At 43.7% G+C, this 17523-nt stretch overlaps 1 long non-coding RNA gene across 2 annotated transcripts in view; it reads left to right on the top strand.

Annotated features, from left to right (window-relative positions):
• The window catches only part of LOC119972489, a 101659-nt gene extending 84759 nt beyond the window's left edge, over positions 1-16900 (top strand). For both annotated transcript variants that reach the window (XR_005462058.1, XR_005462057.1), the window contains exons 3-4: positions 15391-15592; positions 15733-16900. This is a non-coding gene — a long non-coding RNA (uncharacterized LOC119972489). The remainder of the gene's footprint in view (positions 1-15390; positions 15593-15732) is intronic.
• The last annotated feature ends 623 nt before the right edge of the window (positions 16901-17523 follow it).

Raw genomic sequence — 17523 nt, 5'->3', positions numbered from 1 at the left:
ACCCAAAAAAAAAGTGCAAGCAGCACATCCACCCACGGCCACAAATTTCCCGATGGCATGGGCGCGCCCACATTGGGCCATGTTAAATTGCCCCTTAATTGCAAAAAAAAGTATTAGCTACTCTAAATTTTTTTTTTAAATTATGGAATGCTACAGGACAGGAACAGATGTTTTGGCCTGTCATAAATGTGCTCGTACATTTCATTACAGAAATATACTTTATTTGTAAAATATCTGAAAGGACATTACAAACATTTCAAAGTGGCCATTACACAAAGTGCCATAATATTCAAGTTTTCTACAAACACCTGTTGCACTCTGGGGTGCTTCAATACAGTCAAATAAATATTATGAACATTTCAAAATGGTCATTACAAATGGTTCAAAGATATTTAGGTTGTCTACATGTATACCAATATTTTTCTCTATATATACTACTTCGCTAAATCCTACTTTGGAGCCACTATCAAATTCCATATATCTATGACCACCTGCGTTTTCCAAAATCTTTTCACAATTTGTCTTATCCCCAAATTGGTTGTCATCAACAAATTTACATATTTGTTCCTCAGTTCCTAAATTTGAATCACTTCTATCAGTCTATCTGCTGAAACCTGAAAACCAAATGATCTATCTTCAGGCTAGACCTATCTTCACCTCTCCTATCCTCCTTGGTCACCCGTGCTAAACATTGACCACTCTCCAGGTGATTGGTGGAGGAAGTTTCACCACTGCTACCCTGATCCAGGAGACATGATTATTTGGTGATTCAAGAATGGAAAATTCCCAAGTTTTTTCACTTCCTCTGTGGAGAAACACCGAGGCCGGGATTATCCAGCCTTTCCCGCCGGCGGGATCTTCTGGTCCCGCTGAATGCAACCTCCTGCCATTGGTTCCCTGGTGGCACAGCTGGTGAGCAACACAAATGACCATTGACTTCAAAGGAGCTGCAAGACCCGCCGGCAACCAATGGTGAACCACCTTCGCCATTTGAAACCTATCGTGGTAGGGGGGTGTTTGGGGAGGACAGTGTGGGGGGTTTAGGCAGATTCTTGATCTTAGACTACACACAGCCATATAGCTGTGAAAGGGAACTCAGCAGCTTGTGAGGCCAAACCTTTGTGATGTAACCATAGGCTACAGTGGTCCATTATGTTGCATAATATGGCACCAACAGACTCATATGACAAGCACCATTCACTTCCTATACTTAATTGTTGCTGCATGAACAATTTGAGCATTTCCCCCCTTGGCACCTAATTTCAGACAGGTCTGGACGGACACCATGGAACTGAAACCTGGCTGCTTGTTTGACTAGGGGAAATAGTACAGAGAAAGAAGAAGCTACACCGGGGCTGGACTCTCTGCTGGAATGATCCTCTGTTTCGCCGGCAGCACATCCACCCACGGCCACAGATTTCCCGATGGCATGGGCGCGCCCACATTGGGAAACCCCATTGGTCGGCTGCTGGGACGGAGAATCCCGCTGCCAACGGGGGCGCGCTGCACCGGAAAACGGCTGCGGCGGGATGGAGGATCCCACTCCTCGCATTTAAATAGCATTTTAGTACATCTTTCAGGCCATCTCAAAGTTTTCACATATTATTATTATTTTTTAAATTCCAATTGATACGTGAGCTAAATTACTTTGAGGTGTGGTCATTTTTAGATGGGAAAATTGGTAACTATGCTACGCAAAGCAAAGTTCCACAAACAGGGATGAGATTAATAACCTTTTAATCTTTTTTGTGCTGTTTGTCAAGGAGACAATATTGACCAGCGCACTGGGAGAACTCACTGGTCTTTATTGACTATTGCCACGGGATCCTTAACATTTCATGGAAGTAGAAGCTGAAACATCAATGAATTGCTTCAGTCGAAGATATGGCTGCCAATGCAGCACACAGTATTCCACAGGAGTGTGCTTAACTCCTGGAAAGAATGGGAATTTGAGAAAATACTTCAGCAAGAGGGAGTCTTGCTGCAAAAAGGTTACTGCTGCGTTTGCCTAAGTAGCCATAGATTTTTATTAACAGCATTGCACTATTTACAGTCACAGTAAGAAGTCCAACAGGTTTGTTTTGACTCACTAGCTTTTGGAGCGCAGCTCCTTCCTCAGGTGAATGCCTTCCTCATTCACCTGGGGAAGGAGCTGTGCTCCGAAAGCTAGTGATTTGAAACAAACCTGTTGGACTTTAACCTGGTGTTGTAAGACTTCTTACTGTGTCCACCCCAGTCCAACGCCGGCATCGCCACATCATATTTACAGTCAGACGTTAAAGTCATGAAAATTATGTGACAGAAGATAACCAAAGTATTGGTCTAATAGCAATTCTGTTGTGTCACATCTAACAGAAATTCCACTCTAACAATTCCTTTTTTTATTTATTCGTGCATGGGATGTCACTGTCTGTGCCAGCATTTATTGCCCATTCCTATTTTCCCTTGGTTTGCTCAGCCATTTCATAGGGCAGCTATGAGTCAACCGCTGTGGGTCTGGAGTCACATGTCTAGGCCAGACCACATATGATGACAGATTTCCTTCCCGAGAGAATAACAGCTGGAGTTTTCCAATGATCATTTCAAGGTCATCGTTAGACTTTTAATTCCAGATTTTTATTGAATTCAAATTTCAACATCTACAATGGTGGGAATTGAACCCAGGTCCCAGGAGCAATACTTTGAATCTCTGGATTACTACTCCAGTGACAATACCACGAGGCCATTGTCTTCCCGCAGTGGATTAAAGCAAGATTATAAAGCAACCACAATGGTCAGAGTCTATTGGGGTAAGAGTAGCAGAAAACAAAACTATATTTTGCATTAATGATGATCTCTGATCCTTTACAATACACGTGGAATTTCTATGACAAAATCCTAATGGAAATTTTGGGCCCAAATCCTCCCAATGATTTGGTGACAAACTTTGGGATGTTGGCCACTGTTGCATTTTGGGATGTGGAGGACGTTCTGATACATGTAATTAAATTTTTGATGGACAGGCGTATGCTGTCCAGACCCCTGCTTGGCTATCTCTGATACTGGCCCCACTGTTGTACATTTGGCCCAGCTATCCCAAACTTACACAATGTTAATCACAGGTGTGGGACCTGGGTTTGAACATAGAACATACAGTGCAGAAGGAGGCCATTCGACCCATCGAGTCTGCACCGACCCACTTAAGCCCTCACTTCCACCCTATCCCAGTAACTCAATAACCCCTCCTAACCATTTTGGTCACTAAGGGCAATTTATCATGGCCAATCCACCTCCCTGCACGTCTTTGGGCTGTGGAAGGAAACCGGAGCACCCGGAGGAAACCCACACAAACACGGGGAGAACGTGCAGACTCTGCACAGTGACCCAGCGGGGAATCGAACCTGGGACCCTGGCTCTGTGAAGCCACAGTGCTATCCACTTGTTCTAGCGTGCTGAGTTCCAAGTGATTAAAGGCAGAAACTTAAGTAATAGGAAGGCCTCAAAATGTAGTTATAAGTAAACTTACATCCTTTGTGGATGGCTGCGTCCTTCAGCCGGGGCAGGAAGTCCGTAAAGCTCCACCGCAAAGTAAGACATGCATTTGTAAAGTGCTTTACACAACCACTGGACATCACAAAGCACTTTATAACCAAGAAACCACTTTTTGAAATGTAGTCACTGTTGTCATTTATTTGGCAAATTTGGCAGCTACTTTGCACCCCCCCCCCCCCCCCCCCCCCCAACACACACACACACAAACAGCACCATGATAATGACCAGACAATCTGTCTTTTACTGCTGTTGATTGCAGGATAAATATTGACCTGGACACCAGCGATAACTCCCCTGCTCTTCTTCAAACTAATGCCATAGAATCTTTTACATCCACCCAAGAATACAGATAGGTCTTCGGTTAAAAGTCTCATTTGAAAGTCAGTTCACTTGACATAGTGCTCTCAGTGCTGAGGTTTCGTTTAGTTGGCTGGATGGATGGTTTGTGATCCAGAGCGAGTCCAACAGCGTGGCTTCAATTCCCGTGCTGGCTGAGGTTATTCATGAAGGCACTGCCTTCTCATCTTTGCCCGTCGTCTCAGGTGTGGTGGCCCTCAGGTTAAATCACCACCAGTCAGCTCTCCGCCTGAAAGGGGAATGCAGCCAATGGTCAGCTGGGACAGAGCGACTTTACTCTTATTGAGGTGCTGTTCGGGACTGCACTGGAATGTTAATGTATGGGGAGGCAGTGGCATAGTAGCATTGTCACTGGACTAGTAACCCAAGTCATTCACCACCCTGACTTGTAAATATATCGCCGTTCCTTCACTATCGCTGGGGCAACATCCTGGAACTCCCTCCCTAACAGCACAGTGGGTGTACCTACACCTCAAGGACTTCAGCGGTTCAAGAAGGCAACTCACCTCCACCTTCTGAGGGGCAACTAGGAATGGGCAATAAATACTGGCCCACATCCCTTAAATGAATTTAAAAAAAGACCTGGAATTAAAAGTCCAATGATGATCATGAATCAATTGTCATAAAAACCTTTTTGGTTCATTAATGCCCTTTGGGGAAGGAAATCTGCCATCCTTACATGGTCTGGAGTACGTGTGACTCCAGATCCACACCAATGTGGTTGACTCTCAAATGCCCTTTGAAATGAAGGGCAGTTAGGGAAAGGCAATAAATTCTGGCCCAGCCAGCGATGTCCACATTCCATAATTTAACAAAAATAAATACCCTTGATTGTTGCACTCAAGTCCTAGAGTGGGACTTTAACCTTGTGATTTAGAGGTAAGTGTGCTTGCAAATATGCCATGGCGAACATCTAAGTGAAGGGAAGGCTGCAGTTATAACTGAGGCCAACTAGCACAATGGCTTTGCTGTTGACTGGAAATCCTGGTCCTTTTGTTTGAAAAGTACCAATTGCTATTCAGGGAAGATAAGGAACTGTGTATCTCTGGAATGTCATCAGTAATTTTCACCTGACCGCTGGAGTATAAAGCTGGCATTGTGGATTGTGTGCCTGTGATAGAAACTGTGCTGTTTTCCTTTATCTTGCAATCATTTGACCTGGACCACTGAAGTATAGCTTTTATACTTTTGAATTCCAACCATTTATGGACAAAGGCCACCATCTCAATAACCTTTTTAATCACTATTTGTATCTTGTGTACCTGGACACCCAAATTCCTTTGCTCACTTATAGTTTGAGCCTTTTGATCTCAGATGCTAACCACTGTGTTACCGTTCTCCCCTTCAAATTTAGTGTACCCAACTCATTTTTTCCAATTAAGGAGCAATTTAGCGTGGCCAATCCACCCAGCCTGCACATCTTTGAGTTGTGGGGGTGAAACCCATGCAAAAATGGGGAGAACGTGCAAACTCCACACGGACAGTGACCCAGAGCCAGGATCGAACCTGGGACCTCAGTGCCATGAAGCTGCAGGTCTAACCCACTGCGCCACCATGCTGCCCAAGATACAGATATGATTAAATTGAATGATCTAATTGAATCTAATTAATTGGAAGAGGCTCAATGGGCTTAATGGCCTATTTTTGTTCCTGTATTGGATTTGTTTATTGTCACGTGTACCGAGGTACAGTGAAAAGTATTTTTCTGCAAACAGCTCAACAGATCATTCAATACATGGAAGAAAAGGGAATTAAAACAAAATTCAAGAAAATACATGAGAATACATAATAGGGCACACAAGATATACAATGTAACTACATAAGCATTGGCATCGGTTGAAGCATACAGGGTGTAGTGTTAATGAGGTCAGTCAATAAGAGGGTCATTTAGGAGTCTGGTGACAGTATATCCCTTTTTTCCAACCTGCAATATCATAAGACCATAACAAATAAAAACAGGAGTAGGCCATTTAGCTTAATAATCCTGTTCTGCCATTCAGAAAGATGATGGCTGACCTGATTGTGGCTTTATTCCAGTTTTTTGCAAGCTCCCATTTCCCTGCATGGCCCTTATCAATAAAAACTGTCTAACTGAGCCGTGAATATATTCAATTGATCAGACCCCCTTGTTTTCTATGGAAGAGAAGTCCAAAGACTAAAAGCCATTTTAGAGAAGAAATTCCACCTCATTTCCATCTTAAATGGTTTACCATTCCCCTGGGAACCTTTGACCCTGATGCTGTGAAGGAACAGTGCTAACCACGGTGCTATCGTGTTGCCACATTAAAGACCAACAGTCCACTTGCCTTTCTAATTACTTGCTGTACCCGCATGCTAGGTTTTTGTGACTGATGTACAAGGACGCCCAGCTCCCTCTGTTCCCTCTCCATTTAAATACTATTCTGCCTTTCTACTTTGTCAAAGTGGATATCCACACATTTTCCCATATTATATTCCATCTGCCAAATTGTTGCCTACTCACTTAATTCAGCTACGTTCCTTTGCAGACTCTTTGATATCATCTTCACAACTTGATTTCCTACCTACCTTTGTATCACCAGCAAATTTGGTTAAAGTACAATTGGTCTCTTTGTCCAACTCATTATGATAGGTTGTAAATAACTGAGTCCCCAACACTGATCCTTGTAACACACTAGTTATGTTTCGCCAACCTGAAAATGACTCATTAATCCCAATTCTCTGTTTACGGTCAGTTTTCCAATTCTCTATCCCTGCTAATAGATCATCCCGAAAACTATGATGTCATACTTTGTGTACTTTGAAGTGACACCTTATCAAATGCTTTTTGAAAATCCAAGTACACTTCGTCAACTGGTTCCACTTCATCCATACTGCTTGATACCTCCTCAAAGAACTCTAATAAGTTTGTCAAACAGGATTTCCCTTTCACAAAGCCGTATCGACTCTGCATGATTTCATTGTGGTATTTTAAATGTCCTGTTATTACCGCCTTAATAATGGATTCTAAAATTTCCCAATGACAGATATTTGACTGTTTTCAGCCTCCCTGCTTTCTTTGTAGCTTTCCAATCCAATTCAATTTATAGTTACAACTGATATTTTATTTTTGTTCTTGACCTCCTAAGGTCCCCAGCATCATAGATGCAAGTCTTCAGCCAATATGATTGACTCTATATGATATCAAGGAGTGGCTGAAGGCACTGGACACAGGAAAGGTGGTGGATCCTGACAATATCCTGGCAATAATATTGAAGAATTGTGCTCAAAATTTAACTGTGTCTGCAGTCAAGCTGTTTGGGTAGAGCAACAACACTGTCATCTACACGACCATGTGGAAAACTACCCAGTGTTTGCGAACAGCTCACTGATGCTCAGTTTGGTTTCCGCCAGGACCAATCAACTCTAAACGTCAAACAGACTTGGTACAAAATTGGACAAAAGAACTGAACTCAAGGGGTGAGGTGAGAGTGTTTGCCCTTGACATTAAGGCAGCATTGGACCAAGTGCAACATCAAGGAGCCCTAGAAAAACTGAACTCAATAGGAATCAGGGGCAAAACTCTTCACTGGTTAGAGTCAGACTTAACACAAAGGAAGGTGGCTGTGATTATTGGGGCCAATCATCTCAACCTCAGGACATCATTGCAGGAGTTAGTGTCCTCGGCCAACCATCTTCAGCTGCTTCATTATAACATTCCCTCCAGCACAAGGTCAGAAGTAGGGATGTTGGTTAAGATGGTACAATATTCAGCACCACTCACGACTCCTCAGACACTGAAGCAGTCCATTCCCATATGCGGCAAAACATGGATAATGTTCAGCTTTGGGCTGATATGTGGCAAGTAACATTCATGGCTCACAGGTGCCAAGCAATGACTATTTCCAACAAGAGAGAATCTAACCATTTGCCCTCGACATTCAATGGCATGACCATCACTCAATTCCACACTATTAACACCCTAGACATTACCATTGATGAGAAACTGAACTGGGCCAGCCATGCAAATACTGTTACGGCACCCTGTGACCTGGTGTTGCAACACAATTGGAATTAACAATGAGTTCTTAGAATATATCCAAAGTCTCAGGTCTTTGACTGTCCAATAACTACAATCACCAGGTTTGTAAATATAAACGCAATGAATGTTTCGAATAACAATGATTATGAGTAAATATGCAGCAAATACAACTAGTTAACTATGATCTAATTCCTATATCTCCTCCTTTAATTTTCTCCCATCCTCTACACACACACACACACACAAGACAGACAAACACAGAGGGGGAAAGAGGGGTGCAATGAAAACTAACAAGGATAAAAGTCTCTGTTTGAGATGGATATCTTCCAATGCACCTTTCTTCAGTCCAGATCTTCAGTTGGAGGTATTTGTTTTCAGTAATGGTGTTCACTGTAGATTCATCCAAGTCTCAAGAACCTCTCTGCAGGTTCAGAAAACAACAGCCGGGCAGCATTTCTGGAGAAAGTGGGAGAGAGACAGACAGGCAGACAGCAGCTCACAGCTTCTTCTCTCAGCGTCCAGGACCCAACTGTCACTTCCTGGATTCTCTGAAAACCATCCCATGTGTCACTGGGTAGAATATGGCCTTTGGCCAATTCATTGGCCATCATCTAACCAATCGAACCAAATCACTCCTATCTCTCAGGTGGCAGAGTGTTTGACTTCTGGTGTTTAAAAGCTAAATCTCCAATAGCATGATGTACTATTTTGCAATTTTTGGGTTCCAAACTTCGCCTGCTCGACTTAAAGGTATATGTCCATTAAATATCCATGGATCATAATGATAACCGCAAAGTAAAATAAGTGGGAAATAAGGGAATCAACAGGGAGGGCCCTTACAACACTATGGCTGGTGCCTCTGGGGTGGACTTTCCCACGGCAGAGGCAATGTGCTATTGGCTGCTGGTGGGATCTTCTTGTCGCACTGAAATGAATGACAAAAAAGGGAACCCAGGCGAGGGGTCAACTTCGGCAGTACCGGAAGATCCTGGCAGTGGGATGAAAGGTGCATTGGAAAATCCTGTCCTATGACTGCAAGAACAGGTCAAAGATTGGGAGTTCCGCAGTGGGTTACTCATCTTCTGAATCCCCAAAACCTGTCCACCATGCACAAGACAGAAGTCAGGATTGTGATGGAACACATCGCCACTTGCCTGGATAAATGTGGCTCAAACAACATTCAATAGGCACTACATGATCCAGGACAAAGCAGCCCACATGATCAACACCCCATCCACCACCTTAAACATTCACTCCTTCCACCACCAATTCACAGTGGCAGTAATGTGTACCATATATAAGATGCACTGCAGTAACTTGTCCAAGCTCTTTTGATAGCATCCTCTAAACCCATGACCTCTACCACCGAGGACAAAGGCAGAAGATGCATGGAAATACTACCAGTTGCAAACTCCCTCCTAATTCATATATCCTACTGGTTTGGAACTATATCTCTGTTCCATCAATGTCGCTGGGTCAAAATCCTGGAGCTCCTTCCTAACAGCACTGTGGGGCGATTCTCAGATATGGCGGCCAAGTATTTTTGTCGTCGTGAATGTGACGAACAGGGTCCGGGCACGACCTATTCTGGCCCCCACAGGGGCCAGAACGGCGCTGGAGCGGTTCATGCCGCTCCAGCCTCCGTACGTGGCGCCAAATGAGGAGCCCCCCCCCCCCCCCAACCACAGGCCGCCACCCGAGCGTTCCCGCAGAGTACCCGCCGGCAGCAACTGGGGTGAACGGCGTCGGAGGGACTCTGTCGTGTCAGAGCGGCTGCCAGGCCCATCTGGGCCGGAGAATCGGCGGTGCCGCACCAAGCGCACTGGTGCAAATGGTGCCGATTCTCCGCAACTCGGAGAATCGCGCGCCGGTGTTGGGGCGTCGTGGCACGGTTGCTCCAATTCTCCGGCCCGGCGTGAGGGTCGCAGAATTGCCCCCTGTAGGTGTAGTGATGTGACGCCTGACAGACAGCAGCAGTTCAAAAAAGTGGCTCACCTCTATCCCCGGAGGATGTTCAATGTGCTGGGTCTGCGAATCACGGGAGAATGGCAACGCAGGTACTCTGGACCCAGTAGGTAAGTGGGAAGGCACTCACCTCCGGGATTCTAGAGTTCTCACTTCTCTTTAGCTTCCAGGCCCCTCAAGGCCCCTTTGGCTGTCCAGAGGTAAATGTAATGTTGGCAGTTATATGTGAGGCTTGTAACCTCATTTTTGTATTCACATTGCTCACCTGCAAATGGATTGGCTACCTGTCTTCACCTTGCTGCTGTTGAAATTCATAATAGGTGTGATTCAGATTTCTGTCACTATAATCTCCCACTCGATCTACGCCCAGCCATTTTTTCGGAGCTATGCTTCCCCCAATATCTCAATACCAAAGAGGCAAACAGTTGTTTTGTTGGCATAGCTGACATAATGGTTAGCATAATTGCTTCACAGCTCCAGGGTCCCAGGTTCGATTCCTGGCTTGGGTCACTGTCTGTGCGGAGTCTGCTTGTTCTCCCCGTGTGTGCGTGGGTTTCCTCCGGGTGCTTCGGTTTCCTCCCACAGTCCAAAGATGTGCAGGTTAGGTGGATTGGCCATGCTAAATTGTCCTAAGTGTCCAAAATTGCCCTTAGTGTTGGGTGGGGTTACAGGGTTATGGGGATAGGGTGGAGGTGTGGGCTTGGGTAAGGTGCTCTTTCACAGAGCCAGTGCAGACCCGATGGGCCAAATGGCCTCCTTCTGCACTGTAAATTCTATGAAATATACTTTTAAAAAATGTTTTTTGGATAATAGTAATGGCTAGTTTGGAAATTAACTGTAAAATAATTAAGCCTGTTGTAATACATAGTTTTCAGAGTGAATATCGATTAGCTATTTTAGTGTGCACTGTGTATATCATGTAAATGAGTGCAAAGTAAGTGATGTATGAGGTTATACATTGTACTGTAACTAGGAATATATACATTCCATTAGTGACGGGTGAATCTGACTTTAGGTTAGATATTACCAACAATTCATCAAAAGTTTTACATATTTGTGTTGTTTTCCATCAAAATATGACAAATTTATCCAGGAGCCTTGCTAATCCATCAGTATCTACCTTTGGTAACACAGCTGATTTATTCATTCACTACTGTGATACATCATGGAAGAAGAATGCTTATGGTGTTTGGTGCAATGGACCAGTAATTAAACCAGAACCCAGAATTTACATTTTACTTGCCCATAAGCATACCTTTTTTATTGGAAATATTTTTATTATAATTTTTAACACTTTTAATACAAAACATACAAAAACACAGAGCAACTATTAAACAGTAAGGGCCCCCTCCCCCACCCCCACCTTCCCTTACAGTAAAAATTAGTTACGAAAAGGGTCATTGGTCCCTTTCTTTGTACAAACACTGGTGAATGGGCCGTATACAGCAGCCACACCCATGCAATAAAGGCCGACCCAAATTCAAATTTTTCCCATACCGCAAACAGATAGTCCCACTCTACCCGGTTGAATGATTCCTCTGCATCAAGCAAGATTATCTCTGGAACCTGACCCTCCCCCAGAGTAAGCACCACATTCAACAGCTGTCTCATGTTCGCTGACAACATCCTGATTGGTCTTTCTGCTCAACCTCTGGCAGACAAGGTTCCAGTCTTAACGCCAACACCTTAGCTAACACTTCGTGTCCACATTTAACAGGGAAATTGGTTATATGACCCCCCTCATCGAAGCGGCATTTGTCTTTTTTCAAGAGCAGGGAAATCGAAGCCTGTCTCAGGGCCAGTGGCAAAGCACCACTCTCTGATATAATCTGATATAAAGAGTCCCTGAACATCTTGAACTATAGAGGGGCTCATAGGTCAATGGATTTTTTGTAGAACTCCACAAAGAACCTGGCCGGGTTCCAGTGCCTTCCCTCAGCGCATCAATTTCATCAGCTACTTGATCTCACCAACTCCAGCAGAGCTTCAAGGTCTTCCCGTAACTCTCCCTCCACCTGGAGAAAATCAAGCTGACCCAGAAATTCCACCATATCTTTCCCATTCCCTGGAAGCTCGGACCTGTATACGTTTTTGTAAAATGTCTTACATACCTCATTTGCCTTCTCCTGATCCGAGACCAGCCCTCCCATTCCCAAGTCCTAATCTGGGCAACCTCCATCTCAGCCTCCTGTTTCATCAGTTGATATGCCAAGAGCCAACTCACTTTTTCCCCAAATATTTTTAAAATTAATTGACGGGAAGTGGGTGTCGCTGGTTAGGCCAGCATTTATTGCCCATCCCTAGTTGCCCTTCAGGAAGTGGTGGTGAGTTGCCTTCTTGAACTGCTGCAGTCCTTGAAGTATAGGTACACCCACTGTGCTGTGAGGGAAGGAGTTCCGTGATGTTGCCCCAGCGACAGTGAAGGAACGGCGATATATTTTCAAGTAAGGGTGGTGAGTGACTTGGAGGGGAACCTCCAGGTGGTTGGGTTCCCAGGTATCTGCTGTTCTTATCATTCTGGATGGTTACGGTCGTGGGTTTGGAAGATACTGGACTTTGGTGAGTTACTGCAGTGCATCTTGTAGATGGTACACATGGCTGCCACTGTTCATCGGTGATGGAGAGTTTCAATGTTTGTGGAAGGGGGAGCAATCAAGCAGGCTGCTTTGTCGGGATAGTGTCGAGCTTCTTGAGTGCTTTTGGAGGTGCACTCATCCAGGCAAGTGGAGGGTCTTCCATTATACTCCTGATTTGTGCCTTGCAGATGGTGAACCGACTTTGGGAGGGAGGGAGGGGAAGGAGGGAGCCTGTTCCGGAGTTTCAAAATAGAAATCTTTTGCATCAAATCTGACCCTTAGCTTTGCTAGGTACCACCCCCCCCCCCCCCCCAACCCCCAACCCAAATCGCTCTCTATGATTGAACAGGACTGTCTTCACCTTACTGAAGGCCGCCCATCGCGTCGCCAGTTCCGTGCCAATGTACTGGTAAATCCTTACCATGCTACTGTCCCAGTTAATGTTCCTTGGTTTCTTGGCCTATTCCAGGATCCGCTCCTTTCACTGAAAACTATGAGACTGAATGATCACCGCTTGACGTGGCTGATTTGGTTGCGGTTTCTGTTTTAAGGCACTGATGGCTCTGTCCAGTTCCAGACATGGCTGTTCATCAACTTGGAGAACTTCACAGTGAAGAATTTGGTCACTTTTGAGCCCTCAACTCCCTCCGGTGGACCCACGAGCCTCAGGTTCATAATGATAACAATAATCTTTATTAGTCTCACAAGTAGGCTTACATTAACACTGCACTCATGTGCCTGGACCTATTTTCCATATCATCCAATTTCGCATTGAGGCCCTTATTCTTGTCCCCAACAATCGTCATTTCAGTCTCCAAAGACGCAGGTTTGTCCTTGTGTTGAGGTAAAGCCTCCTCCATGCCTTTGAACGTCTCCGCCTGCTCGCCTACCACCTGAATCGTCTTCTTCAGTTGCCCCCTGACTGGGCCTAAAGCTTCCTCCACCACAGTTTTAAATGAAGCCTTCAATTCTTGGCCATGCTTCTGGAAATGTCCATCCATCTCTCTAGCAAGCTTTTTTAATTCTCTTGCTACCACCCACGTTGAGGGGATGGACATGGCCGCTTCCCCCGCCACCTTCAATGAGTCCTTACTGGGGCTTGATGCTTGCAATTTTTCCCCTCCGCCCCTTTTCGATGTCGACTTCGACATCCCATCCCCCGATTTCCAGCTGTTTGCTTTGCCGTCAAGTCTGAACGCAGAAAGCGTGCAGAAAAGCATGAATTGCCGGGGCCTGCGAGGGAGCCACCCGAGGTGCGGCCACTCTTCAAGCCGCCGTACCGGAAATCCGCCCATAACCATATTTTTTAAATCAATTTAAATGTCTGCGTTGATAAAAAATTCTGTTACAAAAGGTAAAACTGTAAATATCATTCAGGTTCTTGGCAATTCAGAAAGTCAAATTGGATTCAGTTGTATCATTTAATTTTCAAAATATGGATGTTTCTAAACAAAAAAAAGCCATTTTTCATTTTGTGCTCATTTCCCCCCCAATTTTTTCTACTTTTTTTGACTGTATCAGGGTACTCCTATGACAGAAGTCAACAAGATTAAGACTGCCTCTGCTTTGTTCCAACAATGCAACTCAACCCCAGGGCTTGGCACACCAAATTCACTGAGAGAGCTTACCAGTTTAATTAAATTAGTGCAGCGTTGTGGCCAGTGTTTTGATGCTAGACTCAAACATATCAGGAACTGGGCTGTGACTATCCCAACTCATTTCACTTGGGCAGCAGGTTGATATTTTCAACCCACGAGTCTGCACTGAGTTCAATCTTCAGACCTAGAAGCAAAAGGACAGTATTCTGACAGTCTTCTACCTAGAACCAAATGATTTTATTTTTTAACTGATTCAAAGATTTGATCCTCAAAACGGTTCAAGTATTTGGAATGGATTTGACTGTCATTGTCATTGTGTAGTAAAACCCATCAGAATGTGCCTATGCTTCTGTGCATTTGTTCAACTTTAAGAGCAGTCTATTTGACAAGAGGAAATCTTCAATGCTGAGTGCTTTCTGACTGTCAATTAAAGGTTTACTGGACTTTGCCAATGAAAGGCATGGGATAAATAGTAAGAGCGAATGCAAAAATTTACAGATGCATAGTCACTAAAATGATGACACTACTCTCTGCCCTATTGTAATAGCAGACATTATGTGCGGAATTCTCCCATCACCCTGCTGGCAGATTCAATGGTGGATGGAGAGGGATAATTCAGCAGGAGTCCAAAAATCAGTTTCATGCTGGCGTGAATTTCCCATGGGATCTCCTGCTGGCACCTGCTATGGTGGATCAGGAAACCCGCTGGGGGCCAGTGTGAAACCGATTTGCATCACACTAATGGGATGCAGGTGAAGACCTGACATATATCTTCCACCTACACCCAATTCTCTGTGCCGCCAGTGGGAACAACGCCTGGGGCTGCCTCCAGAGTTCAGAATGGAGGCCGCCAGCAAACCTGTACCATGGGACGCCAGAGAATTGTTTGTCGAGAGGATCTATGGTTGGATCTTCTAGATTCAGTGTTACGAGGGAGGTACATCTTCCGGCCTCGAAGTGTTCCTGGAGATCCATCTTTTTTTTTTCAAGAGGTCCATCTTCTTTCTTGAAAGGTTGGCTGGTGATGTTGGGTGCCTTTTCAACATGCCACCAAGGTATGTTGGTGGGAATAAGGCTACCATGCCCTAAAAGGAACCCCCATAGTATTTTAAATAATACTGCTTAACAGAAAACACCTCTACTTGTACCAGGTGTGCCCCGCTGTAAAACCTATTTGGAAAGTAATGAACAGATAAGATTGAACAGTTGCCAAGTTATGTTTTATTTTTCTGACTTATATGGAATAAGACAAAATTGGTTCCGTACCATATCATTTGGAGATTCACAAGGAAAGATAGTCATGACTCTCTGAGAATTTCCTTTCCCTGCTTTATTGCTCTTTGGTATCAACTTACTTCCACAGATAAAATTGGGAGCCCATCATATGGAGAATTACAGCTGCAAGGCTGCTTCCCACTGGTACCAGGAAAAGAAAATTGAGGCAGATTTTGTCACATTTATTTGAAAATAGAAGGATGAAGGCTTCATTAAATACCTCCATCCAACATACCACAAGCATCAATTTCATCCTGTTATTGGTACTAAACAGAGTGGCATTTCAGCAGGTAAGAAGCATTAAATTGTCTTTAGAATACTGCATCACTAATGGCTACTGTGCCATAATGAAACGGTAATGGATTCGTTTTTCCTCGGTATACACCACCAAGCCTATAAAACATAATAGTGTTCTTTTCCTTTTGTCCAGGTTTCTACTGAACAAATTTCCCTGCACTTTGATTAAAGACCTCTGCATTTAATCAACAGAGAAGGCATTTACTGCTTCGTATTCTTCAGACAAATGGCGGATTTCACTTGGACATAAAGGAGGTTTTATGTCACTGTCAAAAATTGATATTACAGATTTTCTGTCTTCATGGTGTTTGTAACATGCTCCCGTTGATGTCATTCCATAAGGATTTGAAGCCATGGGGCACCAGAAATGTATAATTTGAAGAAGCAAAACTATTTGTGTGTTTGGGATATGAAACGCAAAGATACAATTATGTTTTTAGTAATGTGAAAGCTGCCTGATATATGACATCATTCAAATCACATGACTGTATTGGTGTTTTAAAGGACCCCAAATAACTGCTCAATATATAGGCGTAAAGATGAGTTGCTGAACCTTTTTTGTGAAAGGACTGATTTTAATCCATTTTTGATCGATAGTTCTAGTTCACATAACTTAAGAGATTCTTTTACAATGTCAGTGTCTTGTAATCCATATGCAATTACATTTAAATGAGGTATTAGCATTTTGTGCTTACTGTTTGTTAATTGCGAAGTTCATTCACCAGTGCGATGCGTGTGATCGAATCAAACAACCTTCCTGACCCCGATGTCACAAAGTATGTTCAGAAATTGTGCCGTGTTCTTTGCTCTTTTTATTTTTCTTTTGTTTTGGCATTTCGTGGAGTCCTGCTGCTTTTATTACATCCATGACTCTTTCGTTAATAAATCATTGCAAAGTTAATGAAAATTGCATTCAGGCATGTCCAAAATAATTGTGTCCTTTGTCATGCTAATAAATTGAAAGATGTTGGTCCAATGGGTGAGTGCCTGCCCATTATCATGAAGTTTTTGATGTGTGCCTGTTGCACCCATACTTTTCATCCGGCAGCCTATTCTGCAGGAAGAATTTTCATCTACTGCCTTGTTAGTCTTTGAAATGGTATACACTGGAATGAAGACATACAAATCAGCAGAAACCTGACATTTACAGAATGGAAGAATGTATTATTTCTCAGACAATATTCAGGGCAGTTCTCTCCCCAAATCTCCTTCTTTGACTCAGCGTTCATTTCTTGTCTCTTTACATTACTGTGAAGTCCCTTTGAATGTTTCTCTCCATTAAAGGCACTATATAAATGGAAGTTGTTCATCTTTTGTGTACTTGATAGTACTTATGAAGTTCAACGAATTGCCGTTATAAAAGCTTTTGTACCAAATCTACATCAGATGCCCAAGGTCGTTAGTTTTGCAGAAAGACGAAGTCTGCACGCTTAATTAATGATAATTAATTAGAATTTCCTTTAGTAATGCAAAATGCATTTATTGCGTACAGTATTTATTGCATTGTTAATGAAAAAATTGTTTTGCAGTCTCTCCTCTGAGTCTTTTAGCCTACATTCAGAACTGTACAAATCCATTGTGACTTATCCATTCAATTACATACAAAGACTATAGAACAGAAGCAAATACTTTGTTGTTAGCTACAAAGCAGTTCAGCAGTTTTGTTGCAGCAACCAGCAAAGGCCCGATGCAATATTGAACAGTTAGATTTAACAACATAATTAAGATAAAGATATAAAGAGTAAAAATGCATACTATTCCTGGTTTACCAATTATGGGCTGAATTTTATGGGGAAGGATGGGACATATTGCTCACGCCGGCGGCACGGAGAATCCCTGGGGGGACGTGATAATTGTGCCCCGACGCCGACTTACCTATTCTCCGGTGCCGATTCTCGGGCGCCCGCGGGATCGCTGCCGCGCC

The sequence above is a fragment of the Scyliorhinus canicula genome, chromosome 1 (genome assembly GCF_902713615.1).
Source record: "Scyliorhinus canicula chromosome 1, sScyCan1.1, whole genome shotgun sequence".
Lineage (NCBI taxonomy): Eukaryota > Metazoa > Chordata > Chondrichthyes > Carcharhiniformes > Scyliorhinidae > Scyliorhinus > Scyliorhinus canicula.
Note: the sequence above shows the minus strand (reverse complement) of the source record. Positions and strands in the feature narration are given on the sequence as shown.